Source organism: Cyanistes caeruleus, chromosome 6 (genome assembly GCF_971803275.1).
Source record: "Cyanistes caeruleus chromosome 6, bCyaCae1.hap1.1, whole genome shotgun sequence".
NCBI classification, from domain to species: Eukaryota; Metazoa; Chordata; class Aves; order Passeriformes; family Paridae; genus Cyanistes; species Cyanistes caeruleus.
The window spans coordinates 6,189,200-6,213,134 of NC_141706.1; the positions used below are offsets into that span (position 1 = coordinate 6,189,200).

The 23,935-nt window shown below is 38.5% G+C and overlaps 1 protein-coding gene across 7 annotated transcripts in view; it reads left to right on the forward strand.

The window, feature by feature from the left end:
* The window catches only part of SBF2 (SET binding factor 2), a 230,046-nt gene that overhangs the window by 45,331 nt on the left and 160,780 nt on the right, over positions 1–23,935 (forward strand). The gene's annotated exons all lie outside the window — the stretch shown is intronic.

Here is a 23,935-nt window from a genome sequence, read left to right on the forward strand (position 1 = left end):
CAGAAGGGATATAGGTTTCAGAACAATAATTTTGGCTAACAGAAGATAATTTGTTTTGCTATGCAGAGCTAAGTAAATATTCCTAGAATATAGAAAATGTCTGCTGCAAATTCATAAACAGTGTGTTTAAAAGAAATGCTTATTTGTGCCCCTGTGTTTTTGTGAGCAGCCTTCAGCTGGCAGATGTCTCATTGTCACATTCAAATAATTACAAACACATGTTTGTATAATGTAGATTAAAAAAGAAATGAATATCCCAATAAACTGGATTTATTAAAATGGTCAGCAAGGCTGGTGAGCAGGGATCTATTTTAAACAGAGAATTCCCAAGGTGTTGTTGCTTCTTTCTCTTCCTTGGTCTCTTGTGGGATGCAATGAAAAGATGTCTCTCACTCATCTGGATCAGGGATTCACTCAACATCTGTCTCTAAAAATCCTGAAGAGGAATGAAGGACTGGGGTCATATTCTGATATGAGGTTTCTGAGAAGTCAGAGTGAAACTTTTACTGCTGTGAACTTAGCAATTTCTGGGACAGGATAAGCTAGAGGAGGAGATGGGCTGTAGGAAATGTTGCAATAGGAGTCTTTGTACTGTGGGGCAAAATCAGCTGCAGAGGACAAAGACACCGGCTCTTCACTGAGTTTATTGCACAGATACAGCAAACAGAGCAGGCTTTTACCAATCTGTACCTTCCAGGCAACCTTCAGCTCCTTGTTCCATGCCATTGCCACGTGCTGTGCTCTCCATGAAGGACAGGAAAGGGGACTCTGGTGTTTGCTGCTCTCCCCCTGATGCAGCAGAGGTGTATTTGCTCCGGCGTACGCGGCTGGGCGCTCGTTTTCTCTGGCTCTGTGGTTTCATTTCTCCACAGCCTGGCATCAGCCTGGGGTTTCAGGGCTTGCTGTGCCCTGACCATTGGGGTGAGCACGATTTCTCCCCCCGTGATGGGGAGTTGCAGCCTCTGTGGGCACTTGCATAACGCCAGGTTTGGCAATGCTGGGCTCTGCTGAAACGGGGGAAGCTCCAAGGTTCCAGCAGGAGGGTTGATCTTGCCTCAAACAACCACAGGGGCTGAGTCATGGTAAGATTTCCTCTGACACACTTTACCTCGTTCAGAGAAAGCAATGGGCCTGACTACCTGTGAAGATGTGAAATAAATAAGCACAGCTTCTCTTCAAGCAGTGAATCTTAATCTGTGCCCAGGTCTTACCTCCCATTTAAGTTGAATTGTAGGAGTGATTTTAGCACTACAAGGAACACCTTTCTAAAGAAAGATTTTTTGTAAAGATTTTTTTTAATGGGATGAAACTTTATTTCTGTATTGGTTCTCAAATGACTCATTAGGCAAAGCCATTAAGACTTAAACTTCCCAAATAAAACAAAATCTGATAATTTAAGAACATCGATTCAGCCAGTTGGCAAAATCAGTCAAGTTTTGATCTGCTTTCCAAGTGTGGTAAATAAAATTTTAGTTAATGAAGATTGAGGAGGTAGAGATACGGCAAAGATCAAGTTCTAAAGTAAATCACTTATGAAAGTCAGATTTTGGCAGGAAGTTTTTTTTCAAGATTTTGGATGAGTCCAACTAGAATCAACATTATTTCATGGAAAGGAAAGAAGAAAAGCTGTGTTAATATGTTTGTCACCTTAAGGGCAGATTTAATATCATTAAGGGAGTAATAGGGAAACCTTAAGGAAAAAGAGATGGGGGGGGAAAAAGGTAAGAATAGAATAGTTGACAAATGTATATGAGAAAGAAGAGAGACATATTTATCAATAGCACTTAGTTCTATGAGAAGTTTGAGTTAATATCCTCCTTAATATACTTCCTCTTCTTTGAAAGATCTGTATTAAATTGTATGGTATATATATGGTTTATATTTATATGGTATTTCTGTTAAATGGAAAAAAAGGAATGGTTTGTGTCTGAAAAACATGTCAAGCTCTCTTCACTGTGTTCTCATGAAGGAAAAAGTCCAAAGCTTTTTATGCTTTTTGTGCTGTTTGAATCTTGTCTTCTGTCAAAGGTGCTTCTGCTGTGAAAACCTTCAGCTGGTTACTGGTGAACTCAGTGTGCCACTGACTTCTCCCCACCCCTCTCAGCTCTTCTGTAAATTCTTTGCCTGAGAATTTAGCCATTTGTGGGATTTTTCAGATAAGATAGGTTGAGTGGGGTAATTTGTATTGATGTGTAATGGGTGATACATCCACAGATCACAGGATCACAGACCAGCCCAGGTTGGAAAAGGAAGCATAGCTGAGATTATCCCACCACCCTGTCCAGTCTCATCTCAGAAACCTCTAGCAGGGAGAAGTCCACTATGTCCCTAAATGATCTAATAGTTGTGTCCTATTCATGTTGTTAATGGCATTTTATTATACAAGACAAGGGGGAAATAGTGGAAAAGACCTCTGCAAACTCCCACCCCTCAAGCTTTAATGCTTTAAGATAGAAAATTCCTTCTGGGAACCCTTGTGTAGCTTGTAGAGATGCCTTTAGTCCAAGCTCCAGCCAAAAACTGATAGACAAAAGTCCTGTGAGTTTTTTTTGAGGGCTCTTCTCTTTGCCAGCCCTGCATGCCCCCCATCCTCGTGGGCTTGAATTCATGTGATCAGATTTCTGAGATGTAATTAAGGCAATGTGAAGAGTGGAGTTGTGGAGGTAATTTTAAAGTTAAATAAGAAAACCACCTCTCTTAATATTTAGGTTTGTTTTTTGAGCCCAGTTTTGATATACACGTACCCATGGGACAGACTGGGCGTACTGGGCCCTTGACTGAGTGAAAAGAGATCATTTTGACAACAGCTTCTCTAGGAATGATGATGCAATTTCACCTTTGACTGTATTTGTGGTTTTGGTAATTTGACACAAATATGTAGAGAATTGGGTCATTATAAACCGTAATTGCAGTCTGAGCTTCACTGAAGGGTGTTTTATTTGGTGTGTGTGTGTTCTGGATTAAAGTGGTAAGAGTTACTCAAACCGGGTCTGTTTTTATGTGAGCAGAATGATAACTGTGTTCTGGTCACAAACACATGAGATTGGGAGTAAACACATTGTCCAGAATTCAACAGAAATATACTTTTTTCAGTTTTATTCAAGTCAAGTACTTTAATTTATCTTGTTCAATAAATTGTGTGTCTTCTGGTTGTCAGTGGTGAGCAAAGCCATGAGTCTCTGCTGAGGGAATGATGCTGCCAAGAGGTTTTGGTCAGTGTTTTTTTACACCTCCTACTTGTCTGCATCCCCTGAAGTTACCTGAAGAGATTTTTCTTAACCTTATCCTTTTTGCATTAGCCATTTCACTAAAGACTTGACAGCTTTAAGCTTTGTTCTGTTTTTAACTGAACGCAGAAACTTTGATAAGCCACCTGCAAATTGCTGTGAAACATACCTGAAGTTGTTTGCAATGGATTTTTGATAATTACAGTAGCTGCTGGGAACCTGAAGACTTCTTTACCATTTGTTAGATTGTGTGATGTAACTGTGAATAAGATATGATATTTCTTAATGTTATATATCATACAAATTGAATGTTATGTGCTGCTTTTCCATTTGCTAGAACCTTTTGTGGGCTATTCAAGAGAAATCTAAGGAACAATTTCAGTTTAGAATCTGAGCATCTTCATTTTACTGACAAATAGCAGTCCATCTGCAATTTATGGACAAATGCAAGTCAGAGTGAGTTTTTTCCAGTTCCATGGAAGTAAGCTGAGTCTGAAGGGTAAAGAGAGATTTAGGCTCATTCTTAATAAAGTATTTGGCTCAGAAAAGCATTTCAGTCATTGGTTTTTGAAAGAATGCAGTTAGAACATACCAATCTGATAGTTGCCCCTTCTGATACTTTAAATGAAGGTGTTTGGGGTATCCTTCTCCATAGTCTTATCTATTTCTGAGGAGTTTTCTCAGATGCAGCTTAAGTGTAAAAATAACCTTGTAAAGTTAGCTGAGACATACAGAGCACTGTAAGATTAGGACAATCAAACTTCTTGTTCTTGCTTGTAGAAAGAATGCTTGAGAGTGTATGTTGGTTGAATGAGTTAGATTTACATTTCTGCATATTTTTCTTATTTCTAATCCATTTTTTGTTCCACTGTGTAACTTTCTAGACATCATAATTAGTTATACATCACAGGAAGCTTTGGTATGTGATGTTACACTGTAAAGTCATTTTTGTCCCAGGGCTAAATTAGCTAAACCAAGTGTCATCTGCATTACTCAGTGTTAGGAGGCTGTTCTTAATGAGGCCAGTGAAAGTCATACCCAGAAACAGTTACATTGTCTTGAGTTTAAACTGCTTATGATGTGTTTCTACAGTTTGTGGGTAGCAGGCAAGGAAATTTCCCTCTATAACTGGTGGTGGTGTTAGCAGTAGTGTCATGATTTAGTAATTTGAATTTCAAGTGTGGTCAAGTACAGAAATTAACATCTATTTCTAGACAAGGTAATCACCTGCTCAAATAATTACTTAAATTATAAAATATGTTTTTAATTGGTAAAAAATGCTATTTAATAGAACCATTTGGAGACCATTTACATGTATTTTGACAGTAAGATAGAAGGAAAGGCTGCACATATCCTTTTGGGATCTGGAAGGTTGTCTGCTTCCTTATAATGGAGGAGTTGGAGTTGTTGGAATCAGTTTATTCCTCCTTTGTGTGCAGCCCTTGCTGTGGAGCTTAGCATTTCTTCCCCTTTGTTTTGCTTCAGTCATAAACTCTTAAATGGATGTGGAATATGTCTTTTATGAAAAACTGGATTTAACTTTCGAATTCCAACTAACCTGAGATACAAAAAAACCCAAACAAATGAGAGTAAAAATGGTATTTTCGAAGTGTATTTGTATTCTGACTGATCTAGTTGGTCTTGTACAAATTTCCACTTCATTTTTACGTACATAATTTATGAGTTGCAGCTCTACCTCTGAGATCTTAACTGATATTTACTTCTGTTGGAGGTTTACAGTTGGAATGGGGAGAAAAAAGCTATCCAAAAAACCCCAACAAAACCCAGCTCATTTGTCTTCAAAGCTGCTCTCAATTGAGGACATTTAAAAGGAGGCCAAATTTTAAAGTAGAAAAGTTTTACAGAATTGCTAAACTTCTCTAAATTTCCATGACAGAATCTCTGGAAATCGTTACACATTCAGTTGAAAGCAATACTTTTAAAATTCAAGTGCTGATCTCTTAGAATTATTTTTGTTTTTCTACCTTGGTATAAGGCATCTTTTCTGAGAAAAAAGTCTGATGCTTGAACATTTCACTAGTTATTTTAAATAAGACATAAGAGACAACTAGGGTTACAGATTAGACAGTTAAGGCCTGAAGTGATTAAAGTTTTAAGGGAGTTAATCTTTAAATGCTTCAGTCTTAGCTAGCTGATCTGTAAGCCAATTTTTCTCAAACATTAATGCTTTTAAGGATGTGAATAAAGAGTTGTCTACAACATCCATTTAACCTTCAGGGCACCTGGTCAGCTGCAGAGATTTTTGTTTGGTGGGTGGTTTTTTCCTCCCTTTCCCCTCAAATGTTTTTTACCTCTCAAGATTCATTACATTTGCAATTCTTCAATGAACAGAGAGCTCAGTGCAGCACTTATAAATTCATTGTGTTTTTATTCTCATATTTTCTCATATTACAGAACAGGTGCTTTCAGCACTTAGTAGGAAACAGATAATAGCAACAGTACAATGATTTTTATTTTATTTCATTTTATTTTATTATTTTATGTCAAAAAGTTTCTGGACTCAGCTCGTATTCTTCAGACATACCAGCCTCCACTAGACAATTTAGAGTGCCATTAATGTGTTGTATTTTACAGTTATGTTTCTGCTATGCTGGAAGACAGCTACATTCTGGTTTTAGAATCTGGTCTTACTGAATGGATGTTAGCTTCTGGATTTTGTAGACTAATGTGATAAAATTATTTGATATCAGTTTCTAATTACTTGCAAGTCCTTGTGTAGCATAACTGCCTCACTTGACTAAGTGCTGTCAAAGGTTCAACTAATATGCTTTATCCACTTTTTTTTTTTTTTTTTTTGAGTTGGAAGGATAGCCACATCAGAGCACTACAGTCAACAGTTTTGATAGAAATGGTAAAATATTGAAGTGACACCTGTTTGGAATTTCAAGTCTTCTTCAACTCTCAGTCTTTCCATGGAGTATATTGAAGTGTAACCTTTCTTGCATCTATCATGGTGGTTCAAGATCCTCACACTTTCATTTTAAGTTAAAGTCTTTCTAGATCTGGAGAAGAAAGCCATTTTTACAAGCTTTCTTAAGAAGTGCAATGTTTTTAGAGTCACAGAATGATTTGGGTTGGTTTTCTTCATTGTTCACCTCTGCCATCTCCACAGACAATACTTGAGTGCATGAGATGGTCTTGTCCACCCAAGCTTTGTGTGGGATTCAGTGTCTTTCTTACCTCTCCAGAAGTTTTCCTCACCTAATATAAGAATTAGAGGAAAGACTGCAACATGGACTTCTCTCTAAGTATCTGCTTTGTACCTGGTTTTTGTGTAACAGTCTGCAGAGGAGATCCTGAGACTCCAGTTAAGCCATGAGGTATTGTAGCATTCATAAAATTCTCTGAGTCTTGGTATTTCCACCTTATAACTTACAGACTTGTCTGTGGTAAGTCTCCTGGGAGACCCTGCTTTTCCTGAAGGTTCTGAATTTTAAATATTAAATGTTTTTTATTGTTCCTTGTTTATTTATTTTTTTAAAAAGTTCTTGAAATACTCTTGACTAAAAAGGGAGAGCAACATACATCTCAAACACAGGATATGAAAACGGGCTTTATCTCCAGAAATCAAAACTGAAGAGCAGAAATCCTATTGTTTTATATGTGAGAGCAAAAATTATGGGGAAAAAAAATTATGGTTTTAATTATTTTCAACTTTAGGAATAGCCTGGTTATGGATTTGCTTTGTGTTTTTCCAGAAATGTTAGTTTATACTTGAAAGTTAACTTGGATGAATGCAGCACATGATTGTAGAGTGACACATGTTTTTGAAAAGCTGAGCGTGTCCTTAACATCAGAGGAGGTTCTTTAGTTTAAATGATCTATTCCTCTTTGGACTAATCATCCTTGAAGATTATTTCAAAGTAATTCTATGAATTACTGATTAAATTATTGAATGATTGAACACAAATCCATGTAAGTCTGGAATGCAAGCAACCAAAGAGCAGTTCATCTGGGAAGGCACAAACCAGTGTACATTTCTAAGTCAGTTAAAACTCCTATGAGTGCTGCACCTTCTGGGTTTACAGCACTGTTTTTATGTTGACCCAACCACACAGAAATGAACTGAAATGTATTTGTGTGCACTATAACATCCAGTTCTGTTATACAAAACTCATCTTTCCAGTTTTAACTTGTGCCATGTGCAGATGACTGTACCTGCCTAAGCTAATTGTGTACAGGGTCTACATTTCCCCTTCTGCTGTCTCCACAAATAACAAAGCTGAGCTCAGCATGAATCAAAGAAGTTTAGCTTTTGAATAAAGGTAAGCACTATTCTGAGATGAGCAGAGGTTAGACTTGGGAAGACTTCAGATAAATAAAATGAAGAAGATAAACTGTTTTTCTTGTCCTTTGAGAATATGGTGAGCGAATGGATTCTCTAGCAAAGGAGATTTGGTGTAAACTGTAATAAATGTTTAAATAGATGGAGCTCATGCTAGTTAGAATGAAAACTTTGAGCAGTATTATTTGGTTTTGGTGGAGAATGACATGTGTGAGGCTAGTAATTTGCCATAGAAAGGGAATTGCTTGGATAATCTCCTGAGGTTCTTCTTGGATTTGTTAATCTGAAAAGCAAAGGCTCTGGCTCTCTGTGTGCCTTCTCATTTGCTTCTCTGCAGAAAGAGCCATGGGAAGGTACCAGACTGGGACATCAGAACCAGACTGGGACATCAGAATGGAGATGCGGATTATCATGGGAGATGAGACTTGGTCTCTGGGGGGGTATTGTCAGGTGTTTGCCCTCGCTGTTAAGTACAGCAAACTTCATGTCACCATTGGATCATCTTCCTGTAACTATCAGAGAGGAAGAGAGAGAATTGGACAAATGTAACAATCCTGAAAACCACTGAATTACCTCTGAACCGCTTTCCAGTTTGTTGTTTAAAATTCCTATGTTTTGTCTCAGCTCCTTATTACAGATTATCTGTCAGTTTGCTGTAAGAAGTTTGAAGCTTAAAGTGCTGTAATTGAGACAGTTTTTGATTGACGTTTCTGGGGTTTTTTGGTTGGTTGGTTTGGTTTTTCTGTGTGTTTGTGCAGGGAGCTGAGAATTTGTGTGGTTTTGGAGAAAGCCGGCCGGCAGGAGTGTTGTGTGCTGAATTTATAACCATATATCCAGTTGTCACAAAGTGATCCTCTCTGGGGTTGTGTGAAGGAGCAGAAAGGCAGATGATGTGCATCTAATCAAACACAGCCTATTGGGCTGGAGACAAGATTGTGAAACTTGAACTGGGTCGTTGAATGTGTTCTGGGAATCCAGAAATAATTTATCTGTGAAGTTGATTCCTATGACTGTAAATCACTTTGGAATGTTTTCTAATAGTTCAAGAAAACAGATTAATGGAAAATAAAGGGTATTTTTTTTTTTCTGAACAAATTTGTTAGTGGTTTGTGTTTTGTTAAAGCTGATACTTTTCATGCTAAGAAAAGTTCTAATCAGTAGTACTTCTAAATCATTATATTCCCTCAACTCCTCAGTTTGACCAACCTTTGAGTTTGTACTCTACATAAATTTTGTGTTGATGCAGGTTTCTTCTGCTGGCTTAAATCATCTTAGTGGTTTTAAAGCTTGGCTTCTTGAACTTGAAAACTTTTTTGAAGCCTTTATACAGTGTAAGTGCTTATTCATAATAAATTACAAAAGGAGTGTCCTAGTTGTGTTCACCAAAGAACAGAAAAAACATTAATAAATCTTGTGATGATACTTCACAGTTTTGTGCATTCTGTGGGCCACAGCTCATTTTACCATTGCATTATCCAGATTGAAGCCAAACAGAGAAAGATCAGTGCAGAGGCTTTCTGCAGTTCCCAGCTAGTGTAATCTGTGATTTCCACATTCCATACAGGTCAGAGTGGCTCCAGGCATACATCTGACACAGCATCCATGCAGAAAGCAGCTGATTCCAGTGCTTCAGTGTCTGACTGAGGCTGTGCCATGCAGAATCCTTGGCAAAGGTCTTGGAAGTTCATTACCATTTTTTTTTTTTCCAAATTAAAACAAAACAACAAAACCCCAAAAAACCAAATTTCAAAAGTAGCCTGTTGACCTCCAGCACCACCACAAAGTGAAGTCTCAAACAGAGCTCAGTTTAGGAATCCTGAGGTTGGGATGTTGTTTTGTTTGTTTATAAAGCAAACACTACTTAATATTGTTCCAGTAGAGCATGGTGGTGCTGGCTTTTGGCTGATTGCATGGAGTTGCCAGAACCACTTTGAAATGTGCAGGTTTTATTGCACAACCTTTTTGGACTCTTGTCTATATACCAGTAACATGTAACAATTTGTTTTCTTTTGTACAAAACCTGGTATTTGTAGGTGGGAAAAGAAGAAGTTTATGAATTAACTTGAAGGTTAGAAGACACAGAAGGTTAGGCTAGGCTATTTGGATAACTTTCTTCCTCCTGTATTATTCTTTAGTAATGTGGTATTTCACAATTTCTGGTATGATATTGATCCTAATTTCAGTATGAATTTGGTAAATGACTATGAGAATTTTACTGAAGAAATCTTATTTAAAGTATAAGTCAATAATTTTCTATCTGTTATAACAAGAATTTGAGTTTGGTCATAATAAGGTAAAAGAGTGAAGAAAGAATGTACTTTTATATTCAAAATACAATTTGTATTATGAGGAAGAAGAAAAACATAATTATATTCAGATGTAATTTGTAAGTGCTTATTTTAGGGCTAGTCACCAAGAAGAATTTTTGTCTTTGAACTTCTCCTGTGTGGGGCTCTGCCACAACCATGGCTTCTTGTAATGAATTCCAAGTGTGGAAGCAGTAGTTTTTCCAGCAGTTTAACTGGACTGCTCCTAGCAAAACCTTTCCTTCTTTCTCTGTCCTCAATACTCTGTGGATGTCAGAAATAAACCAGTGCAGGCCAAAACCTTCAGAAGTGGCAGATTTTTAAGATGAGTGCTAATGGTGCAGCTGATCCATGGAGTGTTAGAACTTGATTTAAGTTGCTAAGGGAGACCTCTCTTGGGTCTGTTGGGTTCCTGTGTCTGTGGTTTTCAAGGACACACTGTCAAAGCATCACTTGAACAGGTGCTTCTATTTAGCTGTCATGGATACCAGCATAAACTAAAGAGGAATTTCATTTCTATATCAATAACAGAGTAATAAATGAAGCATTTCAACTGGCTGCTGCTATGAATCTCTGAAGCTCCAGCTTGCAGATTTGGAAAGGAGGCATTTCAGGCTTTACTTGTGGTAATGCTGCTTGTATGGTGATCCTTGCACAGTTTGTAGTAATTTCTTAGCCTGCAATTAATTAAATCTGAGCTGTGAAGTGAACCTAGACAAAGAGGGAGAGCTCTGACACCCAAGTCTTCTCTTGGATGGTGTTTGGAACTTGAGCTTCCCTGACTGGATATCACAAATCTTGCAGGTTTGTATCCTTTACAATATCACCTCCTTTCTGCATGTTTCCCTAGAAAAAATCAAATTCCCCCTGCTCTCCCTCTTGCCCTTCTTGGATTTGTTTCTAACATGAAGGTTAGTGATGCTCTAAGGTACTGCTGATGCTTTTGAAGAAAATTTCTGTCTAGATTTTGTCATAAAAGTGTCCCCAAATTGCTTGCACATCTTTCCTCCACACTGGTTGGTTCCTTAACTTGGATGTGAAATGATCTTTTATTTATGTCAGCAAAAGGAGATCAGAAAAGCAAATCATGTCCTGTTACTGACCAGTATTGGTTATCCTGAAGTCAAAAATGTATTTTTTTTTCTTTTTTTGAAAGTATATTTTTGGTTTGAATCTCTGCCAAGTTACTTGGACGAATGCAACTAGTACATATATAAAAATAGGACTAAAGCAATTTTAATAGAATACATAATGTGTAGTCACACCTCCCACCTCCAAATAAAATGTTCTGCTGTTTTACTGAGCTGCTAGTATTTCTGTTGTCAGTATGCCATAAACTGTGGGGAATTTAATATAAGAAATGGCTTTAACTTTCTGGTCATGTCCCTCTCCCTCTTCTGCTCCAGTCTCTGTGTCTTCAGAGCTTAGTTTTAACTCTTCATCTAAGTAAAGGCAGTTCAACACAAATCCATTCTAGTGTGTGTAAGACAGACTGGTAGGACAAGGCTGGATTATGTAACTACTTTGTGTTGATTAATGCAGTTTATTACACTACATTACAATCAACCCAAATATTCTTTTAGTAATGAAATGCCCAGTGCAGTTATAATTTTGGTGCTTATTCTTAGGCTTACCTGTGAGCTAGGAGTGCATGAAGCATTATTCTAAAAAAATGTAAATAAATTAAAAATTTTGATCCCAGAGAGAAGATCTGTTTTTTAGTTTACTGGCAGATATGTGGTATAATGTAGTATTTTAAAAACAAGCAATACTCCTGATATGTACATGGCATATGCAGAATCAGCCTCACTTCATTTTTTAACTATATTGTTTCCTTTTTGACATCTGTTATAGCAGTGGACAAGAGAGATGTTCATTAAAATCATGGCTCATAAGCTTAGAATGAAGAATGAATTAGATTTAATGTCAAAATAGTGGGATAAGAAGTGAGTACTAAAGTTACAGTGTGCATTCGTGACCTCAATGTTTTTAACATTCCTTGAATACCAGATTTGTCTAGTTCTCGGCATCACCTCATGATTATTTGCTATAACTGCATACCAGAAAACCTTATTTCACAAGGATTTTCCTGCATTCTGGCCTGGTAATATACTTGTAGAGACTTGTTGGCATATGCAATTTTGAAGATTTGTTGTTGGACCATTTTCATATCTGGTTCATGTCTCACGTATTGGATTTGATCTGCTTTTCCCAAAAAGCAGAGGAACTGGCAAAACCCCTCCAAAAGTGGGTGGAGAGTACATTCTCTCCCTCCCCCCAATTTAAATATTTTTCCTCCTATGAGCAGTGTGTGTTCACAGCAGCCACTTCTGCACGAGCGGCTTTTCAGCATCCACAACGAGTTTTTGTATTGGCACCGAGGAGCAAAAATTATTCCAAAAAGTCACTTGCTCTTTTGGGTTATGGCTGAATCATTTATATAAGCATGGCTGAAGTCTTCTATTTTGAAATTCAAGATTTGATTCTTGTTACACTTTCATCAATACCGTTACTTAAAAGGATGTGTTTTAGTCATTTAATGTCTGAGTGTCTTTCTCCAAAAGATTAGCAGCATTTCCAGCTGGGTAGTTGGAAAACTGTGACTATTATAATAAATGTATCTACAGTTTTCTGTGAGTTTGGGTAATACAATTGTGCAAACTTCATATGATTTGGAAAACTGTTTCCATTTTATACAACCAAAGAGTGATTAAGTGAATGGAAATACATTAAATAACAGTTACTTTGTGAAGTTTGATCAGGCTTGATTGTTGATACCAGTTTTTTTGTACTAGTGTGCCTTCGCTGAAGAAAGTAACTATTGGAGTTTCTGAGAAAAACATTTTACAGTAATAACTTCTGTGGAATCATATTCAATTAATAAATATTCAAATATATTTTAGCTTGGTTTAAAATGAAGGCACACCAGTGTTCAGTTTAGTTTATTCTGGCTGCCACAAACATAATTATATTTGTATTTTGTATGGCAAAGGCTAAGTAGATAGTATCCAGTGAAGTGTTCAATAATACATTTTCCAAGAGGTTTCAGTTTGATCCAAGGTGAACAATGATATAATTAAGGAAAATGTAATCAAATGTCAGATTTTTGTGCTGACTTTGGCTTTAGACTGCAAGTAGTGCAGTAAGAGTTCAGCTAAAACCACTTAACTCCAGCCCCTGAGTTCAGACTGAGAATTACCAGCAATAACCTAAGTGGGATGTTTTTATTGAACTATTTCTTTAGTTGTTGAAATGGAAAGACAGAAGCAGTTTAACCAAAAAAAACCCAAAACAACAACAACAACCCAAAAATCTTAATTACAGGTTTTATTTATACCTTTCTTTCAAAATTCATCATTAAGCTTTCAAGAACACTTCAAAATTACAGAAAACAATAGATTTTCATTGGCTGTCCCTCCTTTTTTAACTTCTTGCAGGATCTGAATGCATTTAATGATGCAAGTATTTTTTAACAGTCTATATCTGTAGTTTGATCGTGAAAAGAAATGGTTGGAAAGTGTTATCTGAAAAGGAGTATTTGGTGGCATGTTTTATGTATTGTCTGGCTTTTTTTAATGAAACATTTTGAGCTTATCAGCCACTAAATAGACATCTTTTCTAAGTATCCTAATTTCATTTGTTAAATACGTAGATGGGATCTATGCTGAAGTGTTTTAGGGTGTGTAGTATGGGATAATAGTTGACATACTTCCTATATTATTAAGGTGTGTCACTATTACAGCATATGCACGCCCTCTTATGTCTTATTGCTTAAATATGATAGTGCTTATAAGCTTTCCTTTTAAAGTATGAATTTACTACGGTGAGTTAGGTAACAGCATATTTATGTGCACTGTTTCACCTATTATGGGTAATGCCTTACGTGTCTGTTGCAAGAGCCTCACTGCAGTGGAAACCGTATTTAAATGAGGGGTTGAATTTAGTAGTGGTTTCTGAAGGGCGTTCAAAGAAGGAAACTTAATGACTCCTGTCTCTTCAGATGACTGGCTTTAAGTCTGGCAGAAAAGAATGTGCTGTTTCAGTTTCACAGTATGTGATGTCTTTCACTGAGTGAGGTAGGAATGGGGTGCTCAGGAGTTGACTATCATTTTTTTTTTAGTTTGAGTTACCCCCTTCTTAGGGTTTTCTTGTTTGAGAGGGTGCAGTTCTCTGTGCCAGCACTGACCCAGGGGGAGAGGACAAAGCAAATTACCTAATTTGAGATGCAATCTAGAAATGTGTAAATGAGATTTGCAAAGTGCACCTACACGTTTCAGAGCCCAGCAAGAGAGACAGTGCACACAGGGGCTGTGTGCTTCCTGCTGAGGCTGCAAAAAGCAGCAGGTGAAGGAGGGGATTCTGCCCCTCTGCCCTGCTCTGCTGGGATCCCACCTGGAACACTGCACCCTGCTCCAGCTCCCTAGCACAGGAAGGACATGGAGCTGTTGGAGCGAGTCCAGAGGAGACCACCGAGATGATCACAGGGTTAGAGCACCTCTCCTGTGAGGAAAGGCTGAGAGAACTGGGGTTGTGTAGCCTGGAGAAGGGAAGGCCAAGGGAAGTCTTCTTCTGGCAGCCTTCCAGTAGTGCTACAAGAGAGCTGGGAAGGGACTTTTTACAAGGGCAGGTAGTGATAGGACAAGGAGGAGTGGCTTCAAACAGAAGGAAAGTGGGTTTAGATCAGATGATTGGAAGATTCACTATGGGAGGCACTGGAAAAGTTGCTGAAAGCAGTTGTGGATGCTCCATCCCTGGAATTGTTTAAGGCCAGGTTGGATGGGGCTCTGAGTGACCTGGTGTAGTGGAAAGTGTCCCTGTTCCTGGGCAGGGAGTTGGACTTGGAAGGTCTTTAAGGTCCCTTCCAATCCAAACCTTTCTATGATTCTGTGACTTGCTATTTAAATTTCAACCTATGGCAAAATGCTGACAGTATGATTTCTGCAAGGTTGTCTTCTTACAGGTCTGTGTGTGCTACCCTCCCCTTCCTAAAGTGTCTGTGTTGGTGCTGTAGGAACCCTGTGAATTTTGGAAGGCTAGGTTTTAAACAGGAATTAGAAGTGGAACAGATAAATAGGTTTAGATCTATTCATTCTGCTACAGCTAGAGATATTACACTGTTGATAGTAGAGCTAATGTGGTTTAAGTGAACCATGTTTCAGGTTCCCTTTCCTGAGTGGTAACAAGAAGCCTGGTATTGCATATGCATCTTCAGGATTCTTTTTTCATGTGTTTTAGTCTCCTCTTCTCACTTAGGGAATGTGTAATGCTTTGTTACCCAGCTGCTTGGTATTGTAAGACCCTCTCATGTACAATCACAGAGCACTTCAGTATTGACTGTTCTAGATTCTTCTACTGTCCTCAGATTTCATGAATTTACCATTGAGTGTTTGTGGTATGTTCAGAAATTATCTGTAGGAAACAAAGAAAAAAAACCCTAAGTCAATCAGCCCCTATGACACATGCACAGAGCAGAGATCTAATTTGCATCTCTTGGGGCAAACCAACCATTTATTCTTACTTTAAAAAAATAGCTTATTACTGCAAAAGAGAGCTGTTCTCCTATACCATGACAATTTAATTTGATTGAGAGTGTTTTTGGTGAATGTTCCTGCTAAAAGACTTTTTACTAAGTGACTCTGTTGTGTTGAGTGTATCCATTTACTTTTGTTGAAGAGCTGTTAATGGATGATTTATGATCTAGCTGTAGAGAAGCCTTTCTCATTCTTTTCCAGTGTAATTTATTTTTCTGTAAGATTACTAGTTCTGTAATTTGACATCTTCTGCATGTTTGCTACTTGCAAGCAAAGGTTCTGGATAATGCTTTTATAAACAGGTAAAACATTTGCCTACTTGAAATAACCCTATCTTGTCTTGTCTTTAGAAACCCACAATTTAGAGTTATCTAATTTTGTACTTTGATTACACAGAATACTTGAATCATGTTTTCTGATACTTTCATTTTTGTTTTCTAAAATCTTCTGTATCTTTCCCTCCAAAATACAGTTTTATTCTGGGAATTTCCCCAAGAACCCCTCAAAGAAACTCTAACATAGAAAGACTTCTTAGAAGAGTTTTTTCAGTCATCTTTGAGGAATTTTACCTTTGCTCTTATTTTAGCCATTGCCATCATCAGTTTTTAGAAGCTTTCTCCTTCTGATGCATGCTGAAACATTCCTCAGTAGTAATTGAGGGGATTGTCCCGTTCTGCTCTGCACTGGGTCAGCCTCACCTTGAGTCCTGTGTGCAATTTTGAGCACCACAATATAGAAAAAAATACAAAGCTCCTAGAGAGTGACCAAAGGAGGTCATGAAGATGAGGGGTTGGGAGGTGGGAGGAGAAGCTGTTTGGGGAGTAGCTGAGGTCACTTGGTCCGTTCAGCCTGGAGAAAAGGGACTGAGGAAAGACCTCACTGCAGTTAAAACTCCCTCACCAGGGTATGAGGAGGGGCAGGCACCGATCTCTTCTCTCTGGTGACAAGAACTCAAGGTACTGGCCTGAAGTTGTATCAGGGGAGGTTTAGTTTGGATATCAGGGAAAGGTTCTTCACCTTCTTCACCAGATGGTGGCTGGGCACTGGAACAGGGCAGGGGTCACAGCACCAGCCTGACACAGCTCAAGCAGTGTTTGGATACTGCTGGTGCATGGTGGGACTCTTGGGGTGTCCTGTGCAGGGCCAGGAGCTGGACTTGATGATCCTCTTCCAACTCAGAATATTCTATGATTTGATGCTTCTAATCTTCACTCCTTAGCAAATCTCTCTGACACATTTCTCAATAATTTTCAAATATAGTTTTGTATGTAACTTGCTGGAGTTGATGTGTACTTCTATTTACCTTATCTTGGGCAGGACTCTTCCCCCTGACAGTTAATTGATTGTTTTCAGAAGGTAATTATGACTGCTGGGTGATGCACTCTGACAGCAACAGGCTTCAGACTCATCACCCCTTCCTAGATAGAAACAGTCAAGTCTACGTGAGGTTTATCACGTTGACTCCCAGCAAACAGATTGCTGCAGGTTCTTGCTGGTATGAGTTATAGTCCTACTCCCCTGCTTTCAGAACTCGCTTTTCCTTACAAGCTAGGTACATTCCTACTGGGAGACTGTCCTCTATGGAAAGAGGGTCAAAGCTATTCGTAGAGTTCTGTCTTGGAATAATGCTCTCTTGATGTGAGACTTCTCTGTGCTGAGATAGAAGCAGAGGAGTGGGACTGTGTGGTGTGACTGACCTGCTGCTTTTCTGGCAGACGAGCAGCAGCATCACATTCCAAGGAGCAGTGCCTGGGCACAGCTCACCAGGGGAACTATGTGGGCCACCACTGGGATGTGGCAGGAGGAGGAGGGAATGGTTATTGTGGATCATGATCTCTCAGTTTTTATGTACTTGCTGTCAATTATTTTCTTGACTTTTCGATTTTTGTCTGATACAAGAACGGGATTAAAAAGTGTTGAAATGTTGGGGGTAAAAAAAAAAAGCTTTAATGAAGTTTTCCAAGCAGGGATTTTTTCTCTATACTTTTCAATCAAGCTGGCAAGAGTGTGCTTTTGTAAAAGCCTGTGGCCAGCTCACTTGTGTTCATTTGGAACAGAACTCTGGAGCTTGAGCTGCTTGTCACTGCCTGAATTTTCCTAAGTAGGAACAGTATTGAAATTCCAATACTAAACCTCCTGTGGTTATCCTTCCTCTTTGAAATTAGTATGTCTATGTTTTCACTACATATTGTATATTTGTAGTGTGTTTGCATTTTCTTCAGGTTTTACTTGAAGATAATGTACCTTTCCTGAAAATACCTGAGGTGATGAAAAGGATGTTAATTTTTTCTTGCTCTGGTAGGTATTCCAGGTATTTTAGTAAAGGAGTATTACAGATATTTTCATAGCAGAGTGGGAAGACTGTACATGGTGCTGTTAAACTTGAGTGCTTTGTCTGAACTTGTTTATACATCCTCTTTGGGATGCAGCTGTGCCACACTTGTGGAAAAAACAGATATCTTACTTAAAACCTGTAGCAGTATTGGGGCACAAAAATACTGTTATTGGGGGCTTTAGGGGGGGTTTGTTTCTTTTAAGATTTCAGGCTCTAGTTTCACTGCCACATGCCATAAATTTTGCATAAGACTGCAATTTATGTGCAATGTTTTCAACTACAGTAAACATTATTAATAACCTCATCTAGAAAAGAATTAAAATGCTCTGAGGTCATGAACCTAATCCTTGGAATGCCATGGGTCACAGTTAGAGTTGACTTTCGTCAGCGTGACTGAATGAATATGTGTATGAATATATGTAAAATAAAAATCTGACAGTTCTTATCCCTTACTTTTTAGAATTTCTGGGTTGTGAAAGAGGCAGTGACTTTGAAAGTTTTATTGTTTTTACCGTGGCTTTTAAAATGCATATAAATAAGTAATCGCATGCTTTTAAAGGGAAGCAATGTAAAAGCATGGAGTGCTCTTTACTATTTTTGTCTTACATATACTTTCTCAATATGTTGTGTTCAATGAATACAGTAATTTATTCACTATTTAGAACAGTAGCCAATATTTTATATTTGACTTGATTTTATTTTGTATCAAATCAATCTTGGTCTTAAACTCTGTTTAAGACAAAAATGTGCGTAATACTTGGGAGCAGGGAAGCTTGTTAAAGGTTGTTATATGTTGATGTACATTTCCACAGGGCTTTGTGAACACTTTGATGTGGATTTATTGGAAATGACCAGGCAGAGTATTTTTCGTAGATTTTTTTTTTTTCCTTTCAGTTGGCAGTATTTCCTTCTAACAATTTTTTTAAGATTTTCCTTTACTGAAGATGCTATTTCTATTACAAACCCACAAACCTGCTGGCTCTGGAAGCAATTATTTCAGATGAGACGTTAGAATTATAGATAAATATGAGCACTTCAATTTTTTCTCAACTATGAACACTTGATAATTTACTCCTTATGTATTTTGAAAAGTAACTTTACTCATTACTCTTAATATTATAATTTCCTCTTTAAAACATCATTATTAGCATCCGTTTTGCAAATAGGCTAACAGGTATTATGGGAGTCAGTCATGAGTTCTGGGGGCATATTTTTTTATAGCATGTAGTGCATTCATGACTATAAAACTTTCGCTTTTTCTGTTTCTGGTGCTGGCATTAAAAGCATACACTTAGTCAGGTATTTACCATCTAAGTTTCACTGTTTTCACTGTCTCATTTCAAATATCTGACCAGCTGGTGCTCCAAACCATGTCTTGGTTGAAGTGAATTGACATTTAAGACCGTCTCTGCTGCAGGAGCCAGTAGAAGTTGGTTAGCACTGGTTACAGGAAGAAACCACAAGGCTCTGGCTTCCAGCAGATACTGGAATCTGGTACTAGAAGATGTGTGAGTCCATACACTCAGGGGCAGGGATGCCATCCAGAGGAGCTTGGCTAGGCTGGGGGAGCGAGCCAGGGAAAGCATTATGAAATGAATCAGGTTAAAATGCAAAGCCCATGTTTGGGAGGGAAGAGCCACGTGTCGTGTTTCGTGTTGGAGACTGGCTGGCTGGGAAGCCTCTCTGCTGAAAATGACCTCAAGGTCCTGCTAGACAGCAAGCTAAACATGAGCCAGAGTGTGTGCTCATGTGCTCTGGCAGCAAAGATCTCCAGCAACATCCCAAATGGCATTCAGAGGATCACAGCCAGGAGCCTGAGGGAGCTGGTTATTGAAGTCCTTTACTCAGCACTCAGTAGATCCCATCTGAAAAGCTGCATCTGGTTTTGGGCCCCCCAGTACAAGAAGGATGTCCATGAAATGGAGCTGTTCTAGAGGAGGGCAGCCAAGAGGGTCTGGTCAGGGCCCAGAAGACTTGTCCTATGAGGAGAGGCTGCAGGAGCTGGGAGAGTCTGCAAACTGGAGAAGGGATGTCTTTGGGATGACTGAACAGCAGCTTTCCAACACCTACATGGGGGCTGTTAAGAAGATGGAGCCAGGTTCTGCTCAGTGCCATGTGATGAGAGAACAAGAGAAAAAGGGTGTAAATTGAACTAAGACAGGGTGTAAACCAAGCAAAGGAAAAGCTTGCATCATAAGGAGAGTCAAGCATTGGAAGAAGTTGTCCAAGAGACTTTATGGTCTCCATCCTTGGAGGTTTTCAAGACTGGCTTTATAAATCCCTGAGCTTTATAAATCCCTGAGCAGTCTGGTCTGAATTTGGTGTTTATCATACTTAGGGCAAAAGGCTGGACTGTACAGCTCCTGAAGTGCCTTCCCTAGGACCTCCAGGTGTCAGCAGCCTTCTGTATCATTGTGTGCAGAGGTTGATGAGGAGATGGAAGATCTGCAGTGAGATTGCATCTCAGTTAAAGCAGCTTCTGCAAAAGGGTCCTGCTGCTGAGCAAGAGGGGCAGAGCTGCATCCCAGCACATTCAGTGAGCCAGGTCACACACAGGCTGTGATTAACTCTGAGGAGTTGTTTTCCAGCTCCCTGCCCGACATCCTAAGGGTGCTTCATCAGGGAACTGGTCCTGGATGTTGTTCATCAGTCTGGTCATTGGTACCAGGAGATGTTCTTCAGTTGCCCAGAACAAACAGCAGCTGCATTTGCCTGCTAACAAAACCAAAGTGCACATTCTACCTTATAAAAAACTTTGCTGGAAATAATAATTATTTTTTAAAATGCCAGAGATAGACCTATTTATTGCAAGATTTCCAACATTTTGATCTAACTGGTGGCCTGACAACTCTGCATTTGAAAAAAAGATAGAGAAGAAAGCAACTAATTTAAAAATACAATTTTTCTTCTTAATATTTACATTATTGATGGTTTGTGGTATGGTTTTCATTACTCCATCCAGTCACTCGGTTTCTGTCACTTTCTCATGTGTAGAGCCAGATATGCAAGATGTTTTCTCAGTAATTTAGTGCCTTGATTTTGTGGTATTCGTCAACAGCATCTGTTTTATAGCAATGTGCATGTTCCTAGAAACCTGTAGAAGCAGAAAAGCTGCTTTAGGCTTACCAAATCTCTTGATCAAAAGTTGTTAAAGGCTTGGAAGTTCTTCCCAGTAGAGATGCTATCAGCTCTATGTAGAAACAGTATATATGCTTCATTAACTTAGTGTAGCTGTTCTTATGATAAATCATTTTGATGATATTAGATGGTGTTTTTGTTGGGTGAGCGTGGTTGTCTGGTAAAAATAGCAAAGTTAATGAACAGTTGGTCTGAATGTGTTTCTACATTTTGCTCTAGGAGTGCATGTTTGCCATGGAAGAGGTGAGGGATGTGATTGTGTACAGTGTGGTCTTTCTGTACAGCACACATGTATTGCTTTTAGTTATGGCACTTGGAATGTGAGAAACAGAAGCTGCAAAGACTGGAGAAATAAAATTTTCTGCTTTATCATTTTATTTCCAGGAAAAGAGATCCTAAGCAGAAACTTGTTTCATTGTCATCATGCCAACTTGCTCATTTTCTTTACCCCTTCTTTGACAGTATTTTTCTCTATAAAAATATTAAATGGTAGCTCTGTTCATCCTTCTTACCAGTATGTTTGGCCTTCACAAAATGCCTATGATGTCAAGTTTTGTGGGAATTGCTTTGAATGATACCTAGGTGTAAATTGTGAAAATGTGTTTTTGCATCCTAGAGTGGAAATCTAATGAAACTGATGTTTTCTTCTAGTTGAAAATAAGTAGTTTTTTAATATACCTGAAATCCTCAAAAAGTGTTATTGAAAGAGGAAAATGAAAGCATCTCAATATTCCATTTGTTAGTACTAAACGATTTATTTTACTACAGAAAGGAAGTGCTCAGCTTCAGGCGAGACTCTATTCCAGGCTTAATCTGTGTTTCAGGAATTCCAGTGAATTAAAAGTTCCATGAGGGAAATGAAAATGAAACTCAGTCTTGCACCCCCTTGCCTCAAACAAGAATGTGATTTAGATAAAGGCAACTTTATGGATAATCTGCAGTTCATGTAAATATTTTTTGGGTTTTTTTAAATCCACCGTGTTTTTTTCTGTGTGAGGTTTGCAGTGCAAACCTGGCTGGGGGTTCAGCAGATAGTTCTGCATGGAGGTATTTATCTGACAGAGAATGCTTGACTTTTTAAACTCTGCTCATTGTTCCAGTGCAGTCCCAGCTGAAATGTGGAATGCAGCAGGAGCTTCCGGGAAGTGCTCGAACACTGCTCCAGCAAAAGCCTCAACAGGAGGGAGGATCAGCACTGGTGACTCAGGGCAGCGAGCTCAGCTTAGCAATTCCTCAGTTCTTTTGTTTTCCTGTCCAGCTTTGAGACGTGGTCTTGGCAATGGCTGTCGTGATAAAGGAAAGGAAAGGTGAAGCAGCTCCTCAAGCAGGAACTGCGGGAGGCTGTGTTTGTTTCTCTTTCTTGTTTGGTAATGAAATGTGTTGTTTCAGTGAATAAGCAAGCGGCAATGACATGCAGAATCGCACGTTCTTGTGAGACACTGACCTGCCAAGATTCCTTTCATTTATAACATATTCCAGAAAAAACTTTTGACCAGAGGCATCGTGTTACTACTTAGAAAGCTCCTCTCAGAACATGAGAGTCCAGCATTTCTGAAACTGTGGTTTTACATCTTAGTGTAAGAGATTGGTGTGATGATTATAATCAGAAGAGTTGGTTTATGTACTGTTGTAAAATTCAGTATTTTACATGTTTTAGTTACTGCACTATATACTACTTACAGTTGTGATATTTGGTCACACATTGTAGTAAGCTTGTGAAAGTTCATTTTGATTTTTCCAGTAGTCCAGGATCTTCCATGTGAAAAATGGTACCTTTTATTTTTCTTTGCAGCTCAAAAGGGGTAATTTTGGTGCTGTTTTTACTGATGATTCATTAGAGTTAGAATTCCTTTCAGTTGATAGATGTACCTTGCAGATGGTGAAATAAGTCTTTTATTTATGTGAGCAGTAATGCTTTCATGGCACAAAAAAATTTATGGCTATGTGTACTAGCTGCCTACTTGCTCCTAGTAATACACTTACTGCTTACATATTTCTAGTAATTAAGAGCACAAAATCATGCAGGAAGGACATCATTACTATATAAAATACCCTGAGTGATTTAATAAGTACTGTACATGTCAGGCCTTAATTGCACAGGTGATTAGAGCTCTGGATGGGGAGTGAAATGGGCATTTCCCCTTAGAGACCATTTAGTGCATTCTTTTTGTATTAATAAAAAGCATCGAATCTTTGAAGTGTGTGCCCTGAAAAGATGGTAGAACTTAACCAGAACAACTAATGAAACTGATCAAACAGATTTTTAATTTTATTTTTTTTTTTTAATTAAGATAAAGAAGTTAATGGCTCCAGAAGGGAAAACTGCCCTGTGAATCTGTGCATGTTTGAGTGTACACTCAGAACTGTATCCAGCTGCTCAGTCCATGCAGCTGATCCCTTTATCTTGTGACCTGGAGTGTGTGACACAGTGGATAAGGGATTCATTGCTGTGTCCTGCATTCCATTTCAGTAAATCCTTCCATACCCAGCACCTCATCCAGAGCACTTTTTTTTCCTCTCTCTCTCTCTCTTTTTTTTTTTCCTTGTCGGTTTTGAAGTTATTTAGGGAAAGCCCAGAAACAACGTACACATAAAGAAGGATGCATCCTGCTGACATGTTCTTCCTTTTCCAGGAACTGATGTTCTCATCACATTGAGTGACACATACAAGGGATATTGAATTTTTAATAATTGTGTGAAATAAAATAAAAAGGGGGAGGGGGACTGCAGTGTTGGGGATTTTGGAGAGGAACTTCACTTCCAGTCTCAGAAGTTGTTTCATTGTGTAATTAGACAGCTAATTAAAACAGGCAGTTTTAGAAAACTGTAGGTAAACAAAATTTTCTTGGTTTCATGAAGCAAAACTATGCCTTGCTAATCTATTAGTATTCTCTGAGTGCATAAACCAAACAGTGGATACAGCTGAATCACTGACATCGTTTATTTGAAGATTCCAAGTCCTTTGCCAAACCCCTTCAAAATAGGTCAAGGAAATTAGAAGGCAAGGGACAGTCAGGAATCAGGTGGTGACCAGGAGAGCTGAAAGAAATTGAAAGGTGCAGAACAAAAGCGTTCATCACAGCAGAAGTGTT